This window comes from Dromaius novaehollandiae, chromosome 2 (assembly GCF_036370855.1).
Source record: "Dromaius novaehollandiae isolate bDroNov1 chromosome 2, bDroNov1.hap1, whole genome shotgun sequence".
Classification (NCBI taxonomy): Eukaryota; Metazoa; Chordata; class Aves; order Casuariiformes; family Dromaiidae; genus Dromaius; species Dromaius novaehollandiae.
The window spans coordinates 135191493-135209880 of record NC_088099.1 but is presented as its reverse complement, the minus strand read 5'-3'; the positions used below and the strand labels follow the sequence as shown (position 1 = coordinate 135209880).

At 40.5% G+C, this 18388-nt stretch overlaps 1 protein-coding gene and 1 long non-coding RNA gene across 5 annotated transcripts in view; one reads left to right on the top strand and one right to left on the bottom strand.

Annotated features, from left to right (window-relative positions):
* Positions 1 to 3845: 3845 nt before the first annotated feature.
* LOC135327606 (uncharacterized) lies at positions 3846 to 5359 on the bottom strand. The gene is made up of 2 exons (XR_010387968.1): positions 5219 to 5359; positions 3846 to 4815 (listed from the first exon to the last, which is right to left on the bottom strand). It is a non-coding gene; the product is annotated as an uncharacterized LOC135327606 (long non-coding RNA).
* A 42-nt stretch (positions 5360 to 5401) lies between these two features.
* The window catches only part of LYN (LYN proto-oncogene, Src family tyrosine kinase), a 53551-nt gene continuing 40564 nt past the window's right edge, over positions 5402 to 18388 (top strand). For 2 of the 4 annotated variants that reach the window (XM_064507528.1, XM_064507526.1), the window contains exon 1: positions 5402 to 5534. The gene's annotated coding sequence lies outside the window, so the exon portion shown is untranslated. Of the gene's footprint in view, positions 5535 to 6201; positions 6306 to 18233; positions 18363 to 18388 lie in introns of those variants that run through there. The other 2 variants (XM_064507527.1, XM_026097535.2) reach the window with 2 other exon arrangements.

The window sequence follows — 18388 nt, the reverse complement described above, 5'->3', positions numbered from 1 at the left end:
AGGAAAGCTGCGGGGGCACGGGGATGCTTCATACTGCTGTAAGATTGTGGCCAGGAACTGTTCCTACTGCTACTGCAGCTGTCCAGGAGTAGCTTAAACTCTCATAGAGATGAGATGCTAATGATGGTCCGGTGCCTCTCTGTGAGGTAATTTTCTGCAGCAACTGGCTGATCTTGGACAGGGAAAGCTGCGCTTCCACAGCACCTCACTCTGGGAGCTGCCTCCAGAAACGCCACGTTGCTGCTGCACTAACATTTCATGTGAAACAGGGTGGGCAAGATGCAGGCTGGATGCCCATCCTGGCTGGTGACACCAGGCATAATTCCTATAGTACAAGGCAGCAAAAACAGAAAAAAATGACTGTGTGATCTTGCTAATTTGAAATGATCATACGCTTGCTTCTAAATTAGTTCAAATTTGTTCCTTCAGGTAATTTAATATTAGTGATCACAAAATTCTGTCCTAAATCAAGCATAAATTAAACACATTGTTCAATAGCATGAGCAGTCTCTTCGGACCTATAAGAATATCTACAAATGGCTACTTTCAAATCTTTGAAAGCAAAGGGCTCCTGGAACCACTCGTTTGCCTGCTCATCCTTATTATTGCCTATAGGAATGAGCTGTGAAGAATCCCTTGGTTCAGCTCTTTTTCTTGGCTGTATGAATAAGATGATATTCATTAGAATCAAGAAATGTGTCAGCCTGTTCCTCAGTTTCAGATCAATCTTAAATTACATTTTTGATCATTTCTCTTATTTTACTGCAGATCTTTTATTTGATCTGTCGTTCCTACAAAAAGGTAATCCAAGATACTCTGTAAAATACATGTAGGCCTTTTTCTCTCTCTGTAAGGATATTCACCAATGCCATGCCGCAAACACAACCTAGCTCACTGTAAGAGGTTCTACAATTGGCTTCCAGCATTGGGCATATTTTAGTTCAATAACTAGTAATTTTTCTGCCCACATTCATGAAGTAAGCAAGCAAAAAAAAAAAAAAAAAAAAAAAAGAAAAGAAAAAAGAGAAAGGATTCCTGTGTATAAAAAAGTTAATGGCAAGTGAATAAAATACTTGATAGCAACAAAGACACAGAAGAAGCAGCTTCTTCTAAACTTTCAGAAGAAGAGAATCTCAAGGTAAGCATTTTTCCTGTATATATACGGAATTAACCAGATGAACTAAATAAGGATGAATATAGAATTTAGGGCCAGAAAATGTCAATGTAATAAAATGTAACAGACACTGCATTAGGCAGACTACTGAATACAGGAAAGATGCCAACTTTCCTAAATTTAACTACTAAATAGGTGTAGTGTTAGTCTGAATGATGGGTCAAATGCAGGTTGACTCAATATAGGTATCTATGCTTTTTTCTCAAAAGTGTTTTTAGTCATTTAAAAGTTTTTAGCATATTGTTCAAGATTATAAATTAATGTATGATACATTTCAAATAATCACAATGGGACGACAACTAAAAATGAGGACTTTTTTGTTTTCATTTTTCTTTAGTGTAGCAAAGCCTATTTTACCAGGCTCCAAACTGGAACTGGGAAGAGGAACAGATGAATATCCACACATATAAGCACATTACCCTGTTGTTTCAAGCTTTTCTATATTCTTTTTCTTTGAACAAATAAATGAAAACAATCTATATCACATAAGAAGCACATTTCTAAGAATAAAATTTGTAAATATTCTTCTTACATAGTTCGATACAGCTTTCTCTAAAGTCTTAAGGTACTATAAGAAAAGAAGGAATGGCAAATGAATGCAAAAATATATTGCTCTTTTATGTTCTGATTTTTTGTTTTTCCCCAAAAAAATATAGTGAAGAAGTCTGTCTCACCCGGATCTCATTTTTTTTAAATCTGTTCTTTCCTACTTGTTAAAAATCACTACATTATTATAAAGCAGCTAAACAGTTTGGACCTTAACTACTTGACACTAATCTTTCAAGGAAGAAATAAAATACAGTGCAACAATGCAGGCAGTGGCCATGTATATGCTGGAATTTCTAGAGAAAAGACATTCCATCGTCTCAACAGGTTGAGACCCAGTTTCCAAAATTGGCTCCATCTACAAAGCCAGATGGTTTAATGTTTTAGTTTTACATGTATCTTTGCTTTCCTATATGCTCTCTCTTTCCCTGTTCTTCTACAAAGCATTTAAATCCTTGTAGATGTGTTTTTGAACAAAGTGATCTTTTCCCTACTTTTTCCATTGAATGAACATGAGTGTGCCTTGGGATCTCTCTCAAACTACTGCTGTGGCTGTTCCCCTTACATTTTCATCATTAGCATTTTTCTATTACCATTCTGCTTTTGTGTTCAAAGATACTGCAGAAGGTACTCAGAAACTATGAGATTAAGGAATATATAAAAGCATAGAAAGACAAAATTATCATTTGAAATCCACTGCCTTTGACAAGGCAGCGCCTTTGATTTACTGTCCAGAGCTGCTCTCCCCTACAGTTCTTTGCCACTGCCTACTCACAGATACAATCCAAACAGTGACTGTAGCGTGGATCAGTAGCTACCCACTTGACTAGGTGCAACACGTAGGTACCGGGCTAGGACCCACTTGGGTAGGAACAACTGGATTGTTGCAGGGCCACGCGCATGCCAGGAATTATACAGTGTCCAAGGGAACATTCCTGGATCTTGGAGCTCTGAGGCTAGTGACAAATTGTCAGACTAATCTCTGGCCCAGGCCAACTATCACTCTCAAAAAATTTCCAGAGCTGATTTAGCAGTTAGTTAACATGTGCCAAAGACTGTTCAAATAACTGTTTGCATGTAGCCATCTTCTTCTGGATGCCAAGAGAATTTAATACTACGGACACAGACTGTTTCAATGACTGTTGGCCTCAGAATTGTCTTGCAGGTGTATTTAATTCACTAGTATAGAAATAGTCAGGGAGTCTTTCGAATGACTTGCATTAGGCTCCCTAAGCAGAAAATCCACAGCAGAGTATGAACAGTGACTGGCTAACATGACTCACGGCCTTTTTTACAAGAACTTCAGTGATAGACTTGGAGTTTCTTTCATGCTCTGTTTTACCTCCCATCTTTCTTGATCTAAACACAAAGGCATGTTTTAAAAAATGTGATTAACGGTAGAGATGTAGGGAGGCTGGAGCCAGCTCTGGTTTTCCTTTTGGTGAATAGATAATGACAGACAGAGTTCCTTTCCTGCTTACAATTCCCAAGGTAGATTTTGTATGGATTCTTCTTATCACAGAGAACTAAGATGCATAAAATGGTGACTTATTTCATATAATATTAACCACCTGTCTTTGTCTCTTCTTTGTACACAGCACAGTATATTCATTCTGCTCCGTCCTCTTTTCACATTAGTTTTTCAGAGGCAGAACTGATGAGTTTCTGCTGTGCTTCCTGGATCTAATATCGCACAGCAGCTTATTAAGTGTAATTCAATAGTTTTTTGATTTTTTCTGAATTAATCACATTACAGATAATAAAGTATTTTTCTAGACTGCTAGACACTGTTATGCATTTATAAAACTTATTTTTGTTTTATTTATATTAATGCTTTGATATGGGAAAGTGAATTTTAAACAAAGGAGAATATTTGATAATGGGAGGAGAAAGAGGAAATGGGGAGGAAAGAAGGGAGGATAATACAGATATGAGCTCTCTGCACCACTTCTTCTTTCCAAGGAAGAAGATACAAGTTCAAGGAACTTGTCCTGTGGAAGCATGAGGCACTCGCACTGCCTCATTCTCACGAGCCACAGTGATAGCATTTCCGAAGTAGCTCACTTTTGGACACACTTTTGGAATCCAAATTTCCAACTGAAAAAAAAAAAATCCAAAGACAGTGTAAACTAAATCAGGTATTTCCTTTTTATACATTTTTTTCATCAGGAAAACCAGTCATTTTTTCTTTTTAAACAACTTCACATAAACTGGGGAAAGGGAGAAAACCTTTACCAACTTTTCATTTAAAAAAACTGAAAGAATCTCCAACAACCTCATCCTACAATATTTTTAGAGTTTGGTCTTATACTGAGTATCTGAATCACCATTGATGCTACAGTTCAAAGAAGACAAGCAACTTTTCCCTTCCACTTTTCACAGCTCTACAGATGTCTAGACACATCTGGGACTGGTTTAGAAATGTGACAAATTATGTTCTGACCGCTTCTAGGGACCAAGTCTTCTGTGGGACTAAGGCAGTGGCCTATATGCTCCAGTCCCAGATAAGAGAGAGTACTGCAGCACAAACTACAATGAAGCAATTGTTGCACACCACTGTGTGTGGCAAGCCTTTGCATGCATACCAGATATGTAAATCCTATTGCTACCGTTTGCTTTCCTGGACATTTTTCAGGTTCTTCTCTTAAACTCATAGGATGTGAGCTGCACTGAGTCATTCCCAGCTATCTGGACGCTCTGCTGGGAGTCCTAGCCAGCTCCTCAGTCGGCTCCACCTCACAGTCAGACTTTACAGGAGGACTTGGAAAACGGTACAGACACAACCTCGTTCCCTTTGAGCACTTTGCGTTTTGCTTCCAGAACCACTTTGACCGTCCCTCAAACTTGCCCCACTGTCCTCAGCGCTTTGTGTGGGAAGCTGCCACACTTTTCTTTTGAAATTCTGTCTTCAAAATCTCCACACCCCAAACTTCCTCAGGTGGTGTGGCAGCATGCACCTCGCGTCTTGACTCCAGTTATTGCAGAGCTTTTCAGCTGCCTCATCTAGGCTTTACGTCCACACGCCCACACCGCCTCTTCGGACTTCTGCTGATCTATGAGATCTCATTTCCGCCTTTCAACAGGGCAGCAGACCGCTGTTTAAAAAATAAATAAATAAATACAAATAAACTTGTTTCATTCACTTGTTCATTGTCTTCTTCCAACCCTGGCTCCCGTGGGTCTTAGAAGCTGCCGTAGCTGAATTTTGGAGACGTTCACGACGGTCTTCTAGCGTGCTGCTCCCACAGCTGCCTCCCGACCAGCGGCACTTCGCGGGGTGGCGGCGCCTCACGGAGCCGGCCGGGCGCACGGGCGCCGGGAGCGCTGCTCGGTGGCGGCTCCGCCGGCGCTCAGGCAGCTCAGCGCCTGGTCCCACCTCGCCGCCTCCCGCAGCGCCGCCGCCCGGCGGGGGAGCCGCCACCGCCCGCCGCCTTCCCGCCCGCCGGCCGCCGCCCCTCCCCCGCCGGCCGCGAGGAGCCCCGGCCGGTGCGCGGTTACCGAAAGCTTTTTCCTCTTTGGCCGCGCTGTCCCCTCCGCTCTCTATGCAAATCTGCGCTAGCACCAGGAAGTGCGCGGAGAAACGCTGAGGCGGCCGCCTGAAGCACTGCGAAGTTCCTCCGCGGGCTGCACCGGCCGCGGGGCAGCAGCGGGCGGCTCGGCGCTCCCTCGCGCACGGAGGCGAGGCGAGCCGCGGCGCGGCGCCTGCCTTCCCGCCCGCCGAAAGGCCCCTCCGCTGCGGCAGCGCCGCCCGTCTGCCCGCCCGGCAGTAACCGTGGAGTTCACTTGCCGCTGCCCAACTTTCGCACCCGGCAAAGTAAGTGTCTTCGCGGGGTCCGGCCGGCCGCGGGCCCCTCGGCGGCGGGGGCAGCCTGCCGGCGCTCCCCGGCTCGCCCCGGGAGGGCTCGGCTCGCCCCGCCGGGGGCGCCTCCCGCCCGCCCCCTCCCCCCGCGGGCGGTTGGCGGCGGGGCGCAGCCGTTGGCGCCGCGCGCGGCTCGCGCCGCGACCGTTGGCCCGCGGCGCCCCCTCCGCGCCGCCGCCCCCTCACGGAGGGGCCGGAGGGGCCCGAGCACGGCTGGGGGGCAGGAGGAGGAGGAGGAGGAGGCGGCGGCGGAGGAGGAGGAGGAGGAGGAGGAGGAGGAGGAGGAGGAGGAGGCGGAGGAGGCAGGGGGGGGCAACGGGCCGGCCGGGGAGCGGGGCGAAGGTGAGGTGTTCCGCCGCCTGTGGCTGATGAGCGGGGGGAGGGTGGGACGGTGGAGCCACGCCGGGGTCTCCAGGTGGATCACGACGGGGCAGCGTGAGGCGAGAGCTGCTTCTCGGGGTGGGTTGCCTTGCCGGCAGCCTCAGGGAGGAGCTGCTGCTGCCCGCGACCTCCCCGCTGGGAGCAGATGGGGTTTTAAAGGAAATACAGCAAATAAATACGTAATTCTCAAAAGAACCGTTTAACCTCTTGCGGCTTTGCCCAGCTCGTGTTTTGATCTTCAGGGCTAGGGTGTCCTCTGGGGCTTTTGCGCTTGCAAAATTCACTGATCCAGGTCTGCAGTCCGTGACCTAAGCCAAGGCAATACATCTAATTTATTCAAGAAAGGTAATGCGGCCTCCGGATATTCCTTGTTAGCTGCGTTTTCTAGTAGATTAGTTCCTGGAGCATCTTCCAAGTTAAAGCTGCCTCCTCTTAACTGTGTATTCAAATGTACTTAAAAGAGAGAAAACAGTGTAGTGATGTTTCATGCATGGTGTTTCTTGCTGACTACTGTAGTAATGATGATGTGTGCCTATGGAGTAGCCTTGAGGGGTTTTCTCCTTCCTAAATTTAATTTAGGATCTGAAAGTCAAGCTAGATCTTTACAGTTGATGCCTCACCCTCAGTAAAGATTCTGCATTTCGGATTTCTGTTGAAAATGCATCTTTTATATGTTTGTACTTAACAGGTTTGCAGGAACTCATCTTGCTGTTTCGCTGATCTCTGTTGGCACTGATTAACACTTGAAAGTTGTTTAGGCAGACCATATTACTGTCAATGTACATAGAGAGCACAGAGGTTGAATTCTTATTCTATTCTTTCATCTGAACTCCCAAATCAAGACCTCATCTCTTGCCTTTCGTTTCTACCTTTGAAAAAATGCCTGTCCAACCAATCTTAATGTACTTTAGCACCCCGAAATACAACTCAGAAATGAAATTCTTTAGCTTGATCCCACAGGGTACCTTGAAGACTTGTAATTTAGGTATCCTAATGTTAATTGCAAGTGTCTGTAAAGTGTAAGCGACAGGTAGATAAGTCTGTATTCATCTTAGTATTGCTAAAGAGTTATAAAAAAAAGGGACTATCTTAAAGATTTTTTGGGGAAATTACTAAATTATCTTGGGAAAATGTAGTTTGGTTTCACAGACAGGATAATGAAACTGTGAATTGCTTCCAACCTTGTATTGAATGCAGCATAGATGCAACTTATGTTTTACATATCTACATTTTATATCTTTATAATAAGTACTATCAGCACTGCAAGTGTGGATGAGAAGAAAAAATAGTTTTCTGTGAAAAGGTAGAAACAAGCTAAAATCAGTTGGATACTGTTAAGAGGACACTATGAAATCTCGGGCAAGAATTGAAAATTAATGAACTTGAAGTCAAATTCTGTTGATGTCTTCTGAGATTTATAGCTTTTTCTTTCTTTCTCCATTTCAGCCTGATGAGCTACAGACTAGTTGATTTAATAAGATAAGGATCTACTTTACCTGTATGCTGTTGAGATTTTTTTCTAACTGTAATGATGTAGATTTTTAACTGTAGTGATTTAGAATGAGCATTTTTGTCAGTATGGTAACTTGTGCTTTTCCCCTGTATTTTTTTGAGTAAATAAGCCTTTTTGCTCTGTAAATGCAGTGGAATAGGAATAGTCTTGTGTCTTTCCTTATAATTACCTTGACCAGTGGACTTCTGCAATGCTTTTTCTGACAGTGCAATCAATTATGAAACTTTCACCTATGAGATTAGACCCTATTGCCTTTAAGATCTTTAATATTCCTGTCTTTTAAATGTTATCCGTTCAAGTGTATTAGATAGATTTCCCTTAAATGTGAAATTCTTTCTTATATGTATTTATGAATATATAAATAACTCTTTCATTACACTGTTTCCCTCAATTTTATCTGTATAATTGAAGTAAGATATATTCCTATGACCTCGTTGGCTCTTGTAAGATAAATAGCATCACACAGTAGCAGGTCTTGTGGGAAGGAATTCCTGGAACAGGCAATGAAAGAGGTCTAAGACCCTCCCTTTAGCAGAGTGGCCTGCAAGATCGGAAACACTACTTTTGGTGTCTGTCTTGTTAGAGAGTAGCATTTGGCCTATCTATAGTTATTCAGCAAAATTTAAGTATTGCAGTATTAAATCTCAGATATGACTTCATCTCCATGATGAAAAGGAACTGTCTGCCTCTCTGTACTTCACATGTTATTTGGAGTCTTAATGGGTGTCTTTTGAGTTTTTTTGGATGGGAAGGTATTGGCCACGAGCCCATTCTTATTTTTTTCAAAGGGTTAGGTGATCTGAGAAGGAGACAGGGTCTTTCCTCCTTTCCATATGTGCATTTTCTGAGTGAAGGGCTAGCATGACTTTATTCCCTGTGTTCAGGGAAATGTGAAGTCAGTTTTACCCTTGGGATGGATGCTGCCTTTGCAAAAGTGAATGAACACAGGGGAAAAAAAAAAGTTGAGGAATAGTGTGAAGGTTTGAACAAACAAACAAAAAGTTAGCTGTACAATAGGACTCCTAGCATTCTGCCTGTGGTAGCATTGCTGTAAATAGAGCATATTTTGTATTTCTACAGTATCCTAAGGGATAGAAGACATTATGTGATAATGCAAGCAATGAGAGAATCCCTTGGCTGGGATTCTCAGGGTTGCGTGAGCTTTGTGTGTAGTACGTGATACTTTGTTCTGAAGCCATTAAGCTGTGTGTGTAAGTGTAATGAACAAAACTGTGCAACTCTATTAAGTAGTAATAATTATTATTTTACCTTTAAAGGATTTTTATCTCTAAGAAGAACAGGTTCATTCTGTAGAAGCACCAGTTGTTCTTCTGAGAATTAGGAGTTTTTTCTTACTGACCATATTCCTACTCCTGTCAATGACCTGCTACTTTATTTCTCCCATCTGTGTGTGTCCTCCCTTGCATACGAGTGTATGACTGCTAAAGACAGTATAGATAGGAGGACCTGAGACTTACCAAGCCATGACTCAGCAAACTATGCAGATTAACGTTATAAAATTACATTTGTATGAAAACAATCTTCAGTAAAGTAAACAAGGAAAGGAGACTGCTATACTATGAACAACTGTAACTTTAATCACTTCTGCAGGAAATTTAGCTTCTATGAATAAAACAGCAAGTAGAATGTAACTGTCCTTAGTCTGAATGTTCTTAGTTTAGATTTAAATGGTAGTTGTCCTTCAGGGAAGGATGGAACAGACTGTGCTTTTTTATTTATTTTTGCTTGAGTCAAATACATTTCCTGTTGACGTTATCATTAAATGTGGTAATTTCCAGGATTGGATTAGTCACGGTAGTCTTCAGCATCTTTCATGAAAATGTGCCTTCATGGAACAAAATGTAAAGGCAGAATTCATCTTGTGTTGGAAATATTTGCTCCAAATATTCATGAAACACCTGTATTTGTTGTGCATCCTAAAGAATTCCTCATAGGAGCTAAATAGCTTCATTACTTTTGTCAGCTGAACATCAGAACCGAAATGTTATTTTGGCAGAAACACTTTGCCGGAGAGAGAAGGAGGAGGAGACTAGGGAAAGATGAAGGGGAGAACGAGTAGGTGCCGGTTCTTAGGGAAAGAACGGAAGCAGCAAATACTTGCTATACCTGAGGACAGCATTGTCTATCCTTTTTCAACTGCTGGCATCTCAAGTATCTACAGTTTGTTCATGTGCTTGTGCGGCATACTATCTCACTCCAGTTCAAAGTATTAAAATGATAAACAGTCTAAACTATGTGTCCTTCTTCCTTTATGGTCTCTGCTGTGTGTAGCATGAGACTAGTTCTTCCTGTCTAAATTGCGGTTGAAAAATTTGATACTTACTTACTTTGTGAAGGCCTGCTTTTACTTTGCAGGTTCTTGTGGCCAAGCCATTTCTTGAAAGTACCTATGATAGCAAATTCCATCATCTCAAACTAAAGAATTTGATAGCTCACCCTAGGGATTAAAGTAAGGGACACAGCTACTTTTCTCGAATTGTGTTTTCTGCAGTCTCCTCTATTTTATAAGACTACTTAAAGCCAGAGATGATAAAAGTTTAGAGGGAAGGGACTTTAGAAATGTGTTCTTAACTACTCCTTTGTTGGTTTAGCAGAAACCAATTTCAGGAAGTTTGTCAACAAAAAGATAGTCTATTAAGGGGGTTTTCTGATGTGGGAAATGCAGTTAATATAATATATATATAATATATTGCCTTATTTTTCATGTCTCCTTCCTTAGTTTGGACAGATATTTGTGTACAAACCATTTTGATGATTTTTTTGATGATATCTTATATTCAGGCTTTTTCTAGGGCATAAACTGAAATAATATGATACTACAGGAGTTAATGCAGAGGTATATTTGGCTGATGAACAGGTTTGTTCTTTCCATACATGACTACACTAGGGGCTGCCAACAAAATGAATATTAGAAGGTATGAGTATGTTTAGTGAATTCCTACATAATGGTGACATTATTTATAAATGTGTAGGTCTTTCTTATGGCTTTTTCTTTTTTCTTTTTTCTTTTTGTTTTTTTTACTCTATCTTGATAAAGGTGATATTTCCCAGTAGTATCAACCAAGTGAGAAAAGATCTGAAAAGTAATGTATATATCACATTTACTGAAATTACCTGCCTGCTCCAGTATCCCTTACCAGCATCATGAGGCTTAAATTCATTAGACTCAGTGGACAGAAACTGTTTTTCTGTAGGGCAAGCCCCAGGCCTACCATGTGGCTTGATGTGATTTCTAAAACTGTCCAGTAAGGTGCTGAATGTCCTACAGTAGCTGTGATTCAGATATGGGAAGACAGGAGCTGGAGAACATAGTTAAGCGATTGCCAAAACTGGTGTCTGTGCCACTGAGGAAGTGAAAGTTTTTGGTAAATACTCAGGAAGGGGATGGGCAGGGGAAGAGGAAATCCTATGTTGGATGTTCTGGGTTCAACGTGTTCAAAATATATTGCAAGAGTCATTTGAATGTGCTGTTATGGGGTAGCAGAGCATGCAAATGAGATTCAGAGTAGATTATAACTACAGACCTGCCATTGCAAAAGATCTGCTAAACTATACAAAGGCTAGAGAGAAGTGTTACAGCCCATGAGGAGGGTAGGGAAATTTGTCTTTTAAGCAACTCTCCAGCTTTATTGCAATTATAGCACTTTGTCTTCCTTTTTCTGTGCTTTGGGGTCTTTGTGCTCTCACTGATTTTCAGCTATACTTGCACTAGCTGAGAGCGATATTGAAACAGCTATCCTGGCACCAGTGAAGAAGCACTGGGACATATTAAGGGGAATGCTAAGCCCATTTTTCTTGGCATGTAGATGGCCTGTCTGACTGTGTTTCTGCTAGGCAGGCAGAGGCCAGCAGTATTCCCACTAGGCCTGACTAGGAGAACTTGCTTTTTTTTTTTTTTTGAAAATATCTCACTTAATTTGCTTGGTAGCACTTCCAGTCCCTCTACCATGACACTCACCAGTGTGGCTGAAAAGCCTTAGAGCTGCACAGCTTTGAATGTTTTAATTAATATTAATGTGCTGTATTTTCTTTTTTTCTATTTCCTGGAAAAAGCTGTATTTCAACCTTTATCCCACTGTAGCAGTGGGATACTACTCTTTCCTTTTTTCTTCTCCCATCATTCTTTTATTTCAACAACAACATTCTGTTGTTTCCTTATCTCCAGCTTTGTCTCAAGGACTGTCTGTGATATAAGCCGTTTACCTCATCTCTTGATTTGGATCCCCACACAGAAGCTTTTCTTTTTCTTTTCTCCCCTTCCACAAAATAAGCTTCAGCATCTTTAATAATCTAATTGTCTTTTGTAATCTCCTTGTACTGCTTTTTTTAGGGAATATGTGCCCAGCAACATGTGCCCCCAGCCTCTTGTAGAGGTGTGCAGTCATCTAGCCTACCAACTTGACGATACTAACATGGTCTTCACAGTGTTTTAAGTAGACTGTACCTCCTTAAATGATAACTTTGTGCTACTACAGACTGCCAGTAAGACACTTCTAACTAGAGTATGTGTTATGTGTAGGTATAATCTATCTTTAGAGTCAACTGTATCACTGCTTACCACATCTGATTTTAAACTGGCGTCCTTCAACCTTTTGTAAAATGGGTTAGTGTCTATCTTGAAAATGGTAAGAGTGGACTGGCTGCTATGCCTTTGTTTTCCATTCTGTGATGTTGCTTCTACCTGTTGTTCTGGTCAGGTTTTGTTTCTCTAGTATGCAGCAGGTTTTTCTGTGGTGCACAGTGGCATATGTGGAGAGTGTTCAAGCTAGCACTGACCGTTGTTGTAAATCTGTCTGGTTCAGTGGAGTACAGTGTGGACACATGAGCATGTGTGCTGGCCTGTGAAGAAGAAAGCAAGGCTTGGTAGTGTGGGTGTTTGGTGCTGTGGCAACAGCTCTAGTTCCAGGATTTCTGTGCTGTGCTCCCTCATGTCAACATGCCCCAAACGCTCTGTCCCCTGAAGAGAAACTTAAGAAAAGGAAACTTAAGAAAGTTAGCACTGAGAAGACAGTTGAAGCTTTGTAGAACTAACTGCCAGCAGAGCAGGCACTGGCAGAAAAGAGACTTGGCTGGTGCTGTGGAGTAGTGGGAGAAAGGTGCTTCGGGTGAGCTGTTTGTGCTCTAGATGGAGCATTTAGAAAGTCTGAGAGCATTGGATATAAATGTGAAATTCATCATTTGAATACCTTACTTGAAACAGATTTTCTTTTCTGTAATACATTTATGTACAGCACAAGTCCTTTCTTGCTATGTTTAAAAGAAGTCCTTTTCTTTGCTCCTGTGATAAAAGCAAAACCAGCAAGACATTTGGTATAGTATGGCACAGGAAAATTATTGCTTCTTTGAGAACAGAAAACAGTTTCAGTGATGTGACTATATTACATTTATTAAGTATTCTGTATCTTGTCATGCTCATTGAGAAAATGTGCTTCCTTAGGGACTGTAACTCTCTACCCATTAGTTGTCACTCTTTGAGTTCTTATTTGATTTTATTCCTATTATCTCATTGTTTCTCTGATTTTTTTTTTCCTGTCTGCATTTACTTCCTTGTAACAGCCCCAATTGTGACCTCTCAGGGTCTGAAATCTTCCTCCCTACACCTTTTCTTATATGGTTTATGATGTCCTGAGAACTACTTGTGCATGCGCAACAATGAAGCAGCACTACTAGTTTTTCATATGTCTTCATTACGCAATACTTAATTCCATGGGATTCACGTGATGGGTCAATGTGGAGTTATTACAGTCTCCTGAAACAACTTGGTAACCATCATGAACGCTGATTTACTTCTTGCTTGGAAAGTTAGTTGGGTGGTCTGTGAGTGCAAAAATCACCTATGAGCAATGGAGCTTGCGCACAGTCTAAGATGGTTTTGTTTGGTACAATATAATCACGTAGCCTGCTTATGAGCCATATATTTGATATCTGAACTTATAAAGGTTTTAAATTTTAATGAATAGCCACTCTGGTCATAATAAGAGTGCTGTAAAATCCTTGCAATCTGCAGTACAAATGCGAAAATAATTCTTGTCATGGACCTCTAGTTTACCATGAGTCTGAATCTGCCAACATCACACAGGCTCTCCTAATCATTAAGGTCTATGTCCTGCACTTTGTTTAAAAGTCCTTGCCGTGGTCTCTCAAAGTCCGTAGAGCTTCTGTAAGCACAGGGATTGCATGCAGTCAGTTCTGGGATCAGCACCTGGCTCAGTGGAAGGTCTGTAGCAGTAATTGTTAGGTCTGCATCTGCGACCGATTATAGGCTCTTGACCATTCAGCAAGGCTGGAGCCAACACACAAATAATGCAATCCACTAATGATGATACCTTATGAAAACAGAAATGTTTGTTTTTAGAGAGATAAAACAAGAGATGTCAAGGCATAGTCAAACTGCAGCAGGACAGTCTAAGTATTAATCAGTTTCTGAAAATGAAAAAAAGTTAACACATTAAGCAAATGCAGCATGCTTCTTGAACTCTGGCTTCAGGGTGCTGTCCTCCACTCAGAACTTTCATGTAGTATAGAGTAACTTCTGTCAAATACAACAAGACTTTAATCAAGTTAATATTCTTGTATAGCTGCTGGTGTAGTGATCTGGGGAACTGTTCCTGGTTCAAATGTTGTTCTAAGGAATAGAGACTTTGAATTTTAAACGCATATATGTCTTAGCAGAAGATCTTTCTCAAGGGAAGAATGAAAACAAGTGGATTGTGATGCCAGTTATTCAGCATCCTCTCTCAAAAGAAAGTTTCCAGATTTCCCTTCTCTCCTCTCTGAAAATTGGAAAAATGTCAAATATTTATTTTTGGTTAACTTTTAAGGAAATTCATATTCCTTCTCATGTTTGCCACAAATGTGAAAAATATGCTTAGAAACTTGCATGTGAATTCTTATTCCCTGTTCATTCAGTTATGTATTTCTATTTACAGTCTTACTATTACCCCATCCTCAGCATGTAGTTTTGTGAGACTTCTGTCAAATTTGATTCTGTCATTACATTACCGGCTTTTCAGACCTGAACCACTGGCAATTTGCATTCCTTATGGTGTGTTTGGTGGGGTTATGCACAGTGTATGCATATGTATCCACAAAAACCCTAATCTCAAGGAATTAATCTAAAAAAACCTCCTAAAATTCCATACCATATAGCGTTTACTTCTATTATATTTGTAGCAAACTCTTGGTTCAAACAATCTCTTTGCACCCTCCCCCCCCCCCCCGCCAGTTGCAACAATTGTTTAGCTACAGCCGGGCAAGAAATCAGCTGGAACATGAATGTTTTAGATTCATGCCCATATAGTTAACACAGAGCTTAAAATAATGTGAAGTGAATGAGTCATAAATAGGACTCTGAAGTGCCGGACCATGGTGCACAATTTAACACCCCCAAAGTTAAGGGAGATTCTGCTACTTACATCAGTGAGAATAAGATCAGGTGGTTCCTAACACGCATCCTTATATAGTTAGTGCTAAATGTTTGTCTGATATCACTGAAAAGATTAAATAGCACAAGAGTTCATTTCTGCTAGGGTAATTTATGGACTCTGGATTCTGGACACTGTCTGATTTTAAAGAACTTGCAACTTCCTCTTGCAACTTAAAAGTTGTCCAAAGTTCACAAAGTTCCAGGAAGAACTGGAGCCTGAGTAAGAGTGTTACCCCACATTGGCACGAATGATTTAACCCCAAATTTTCGTATAAGTTTAAAGCTCATTCTTAAATTCACATTACATATACCAGTGCAGTGGCTTGTTTCAATCCTTGTACTTCAGAAGAGTTGTTCTGTGTACTGTATATCTAATGCTCAGGGCAGTCCATCTAATGAAACACAAAATAGGCTATTGGAGAAGTAACTTTCTTTGCAGCTGAACTGTATGTTCGCTTTTGAAGAGGATAAAAAAGTCTGATTTTCTCTTTTGAGTTGTTTGAGAAATTTAGTGCTCTAGACGGGTGCTCAAGGCATAGTATAATACTGTTATAATAAGAATGGTGTGTTTCACAAGTTTGGTCATGAACATGTGTCAGCATTTAAACATGGAGATGACAGCAGATAAGAAGACCCTTGAATAATGGAGCAGGAAGGTAAATGCAACATGGTGTAAAAGTAATGTGGGTTAGAAAATGGCAAGGCTAGTATAGAGTTAAGACCTATTCATGTAGAAGTCATTCTGCACTAATTTAATCACAACCATTGCATTCATGTTGAAAATGGATTGTAAAATGTATAAAAATAAGTAAGATGTGTAACAGTATGATTTATTCCATGGAGATACAGAATCTGAGAGAAAAAAAGCTAATATGCACAGATGATCCCGCTCTTTTTCTTTTTTTCTTTTTTTTTAGTGAATTCCTACCTAGTGGTGATGTATTTATTTCACTAAACTATGTAATGTATATTTTTATAGTTATGTATAATAGTATATACTTTTCTATTTTTATGTTTATTATGTTGTTACTTGTTATGTTATTTGTGTTTATTTATTTCACTAAACACACCTGAAAACAGAAGATAAACCCAAAGGAGAAGTGGTAAACTTTCCATGAGGCCACTATCAAAGCCTTTATCATGGGCTCGTTGGCTGTGAACTGGCTGTACTTCCTCATGTTTTCATTGATGTGTTGTGATAATTTCATGATCTTTGAGTCTTCTGTTATCAGTTTACCTGTGAGATTGAGTTACACGTACATCTCAAAGCAGAAGGTCATATCTGGAGAAGACACTATCGTCAACAACATCCTTAACTAGTTTGAGGCCATATTCATAAATAGCCATCTCTTGCCCACAGTGATATTGGCTATTAAGGACTCTCCCTAACAAATGACCTGTTCATGCTTTCCTCCAGGCATGTGGAGGTGGAGCATTGGACTGCATTATTATAATAAGATGATAATTTTCAGGTATTGGCTGCTACCTGCAAGTATACCTACTTATGCACCTTCAGGAGAGGGCAGACAGAGTGACAGATTTCACTTGAAGATATTTAGTTGGGATATAGCTGGATAGTTGATGTTAGAAAGACAGTTTAATTGGCCTCAAGTTCACTAACCTTAGAAAGCTGCTCCCTTCCTCCCATCTGTTCTTCTGAGGCTCACTGGAACAGGGAGAAGCTACCTGTAATTTCTCTCTCATGTATCACAGGGTAAATGCAGGTGTCTGCTGTGGTGAAGTAGCTGATGCAGTGCAACTTGTTCTATAACTCGTTTGCTGGTTATGCCCTTGTTTCCAAATGCATTGGCAGGTGTGTTGGAATCCACAATATTTGAGTAAAACCATTGTGTAGGTAAATTAGGCATTTTGGACTGACCTAGAAACCCTCACTGTGCACCTCTAAACTGCACCTTATATTGGGAGGCAAAGTTTATGTGTGCGAGGGAGAAAGAGAGCAAGGAGACAGGTAAATAGTGTTGGGATTGCGGAAGGATAGGTTATAGATCTTTAAGTTGGGCAAGGCCCAGAGCAAGCAGTGAAAGGGGGCCTGCATAGCTGTATAATATGCTGCAGCTGCTCAAAACGCGTTCTTGAAAAAAGCTGTGTAAAGTTTATTTTCCCATCCCTCTGCTGTGTGGCTTGTTATGAGGATCTATGGATTTCCATACTGTCATTTGGGCTACTGCTCGGCCTTGCTCCAAGATGTTGTCATTTTTATGGGTAGTTTCTCATTTTCTCATGCCACACTGATTACACTAGTCATTAAAAAGGGAGGGGGGAAGGATCTTACTGCTATTGGTAGACACTAATACGTACAAAACTCAGGGCAAATATTAGACAATAGAAACTTAGCTACACTGTTATTCTTACCCAAAGAGGTAAGTTTAAAGTTGAAAAAACAGCGTGTGTAAATTATAGATAAACTCAGATCGGAGTGCAGACATATTCCTTTGTGTTTGTCAGCTGGAGTGGAACACTTGCTAACGTTTAGGGAACATTTTTGATTATCCTTAACATAGTGGTTTGGCCAGATTTTCAGCTGGAAATGGAGACTTTGTTATATGGAGTTGCTGTTTGTCATTACTGAGTTTTTTACTAGTAAAAAAAGTTACGTTTTTACATATAGTTTGCATGACGCTTAAGCTGTAAAGTGTTTTGGGAACCTTCCGTATAAGTTGGTTAATATGTTGGTACAGTTTTTCTGTGTTCCATTTCATATTTCTTCGGTTTGAAGAATTCGGTAAAAGTATTTGTTATGACAAATTAAGATGTTATTTGACCCCTATCTTCAAAAGATAAAGTACAGTGGGAAAAAATGAGGAAATGAAAGACGTGGTTGCTGTAGGGCTGGCAAAATGAATTAACTCGTTGATATTGATTCAAAATTTGCAAGGATGCAGTTCAGGCAAATGATTGTAACAAAATGAAGTGAGTGTTACAAGGTCAGAAAACAGATGTTAGCTTAATGTAAGACTCAGTTTAAAATCGTTGCCAAAAATACTGACTACATGAATCTGGAACGTTTTCATAATACATACAGTCTATTATGCAGTGTTAACAAAATTACAATCTTGTGTGGATTAACTTTTTGTTTTTTGGTATTTTTATTCAACAAGAAAAAGAATCAGAATTTCATATAAATTATATTATGCTTCGTTTCAAAGCAACGTTTTGTTTCAGAATTTTATTTTCATCCTTTCATCCTTTTACAAGCTTAATAACATTATTGTGCTACTATGATGCCATTAACTCTTTTCAGTGTTTTTACTTTTTTTTTTTTCTTTTTGTACCACAGGCAAAATCCCTGCATGAAACCAAGCTTCTAACAAATCTAGGCAAAAACCATAGTGGACTTATACAAAATAAAAGGGAATTCTTTGAGTAATTTTTTTTTCCCTTTCTTCTTCCCCCAATCTCTATTAGAGCTACCTTTCACGTGGTGAGTTATGCTGACATTTGTTACAT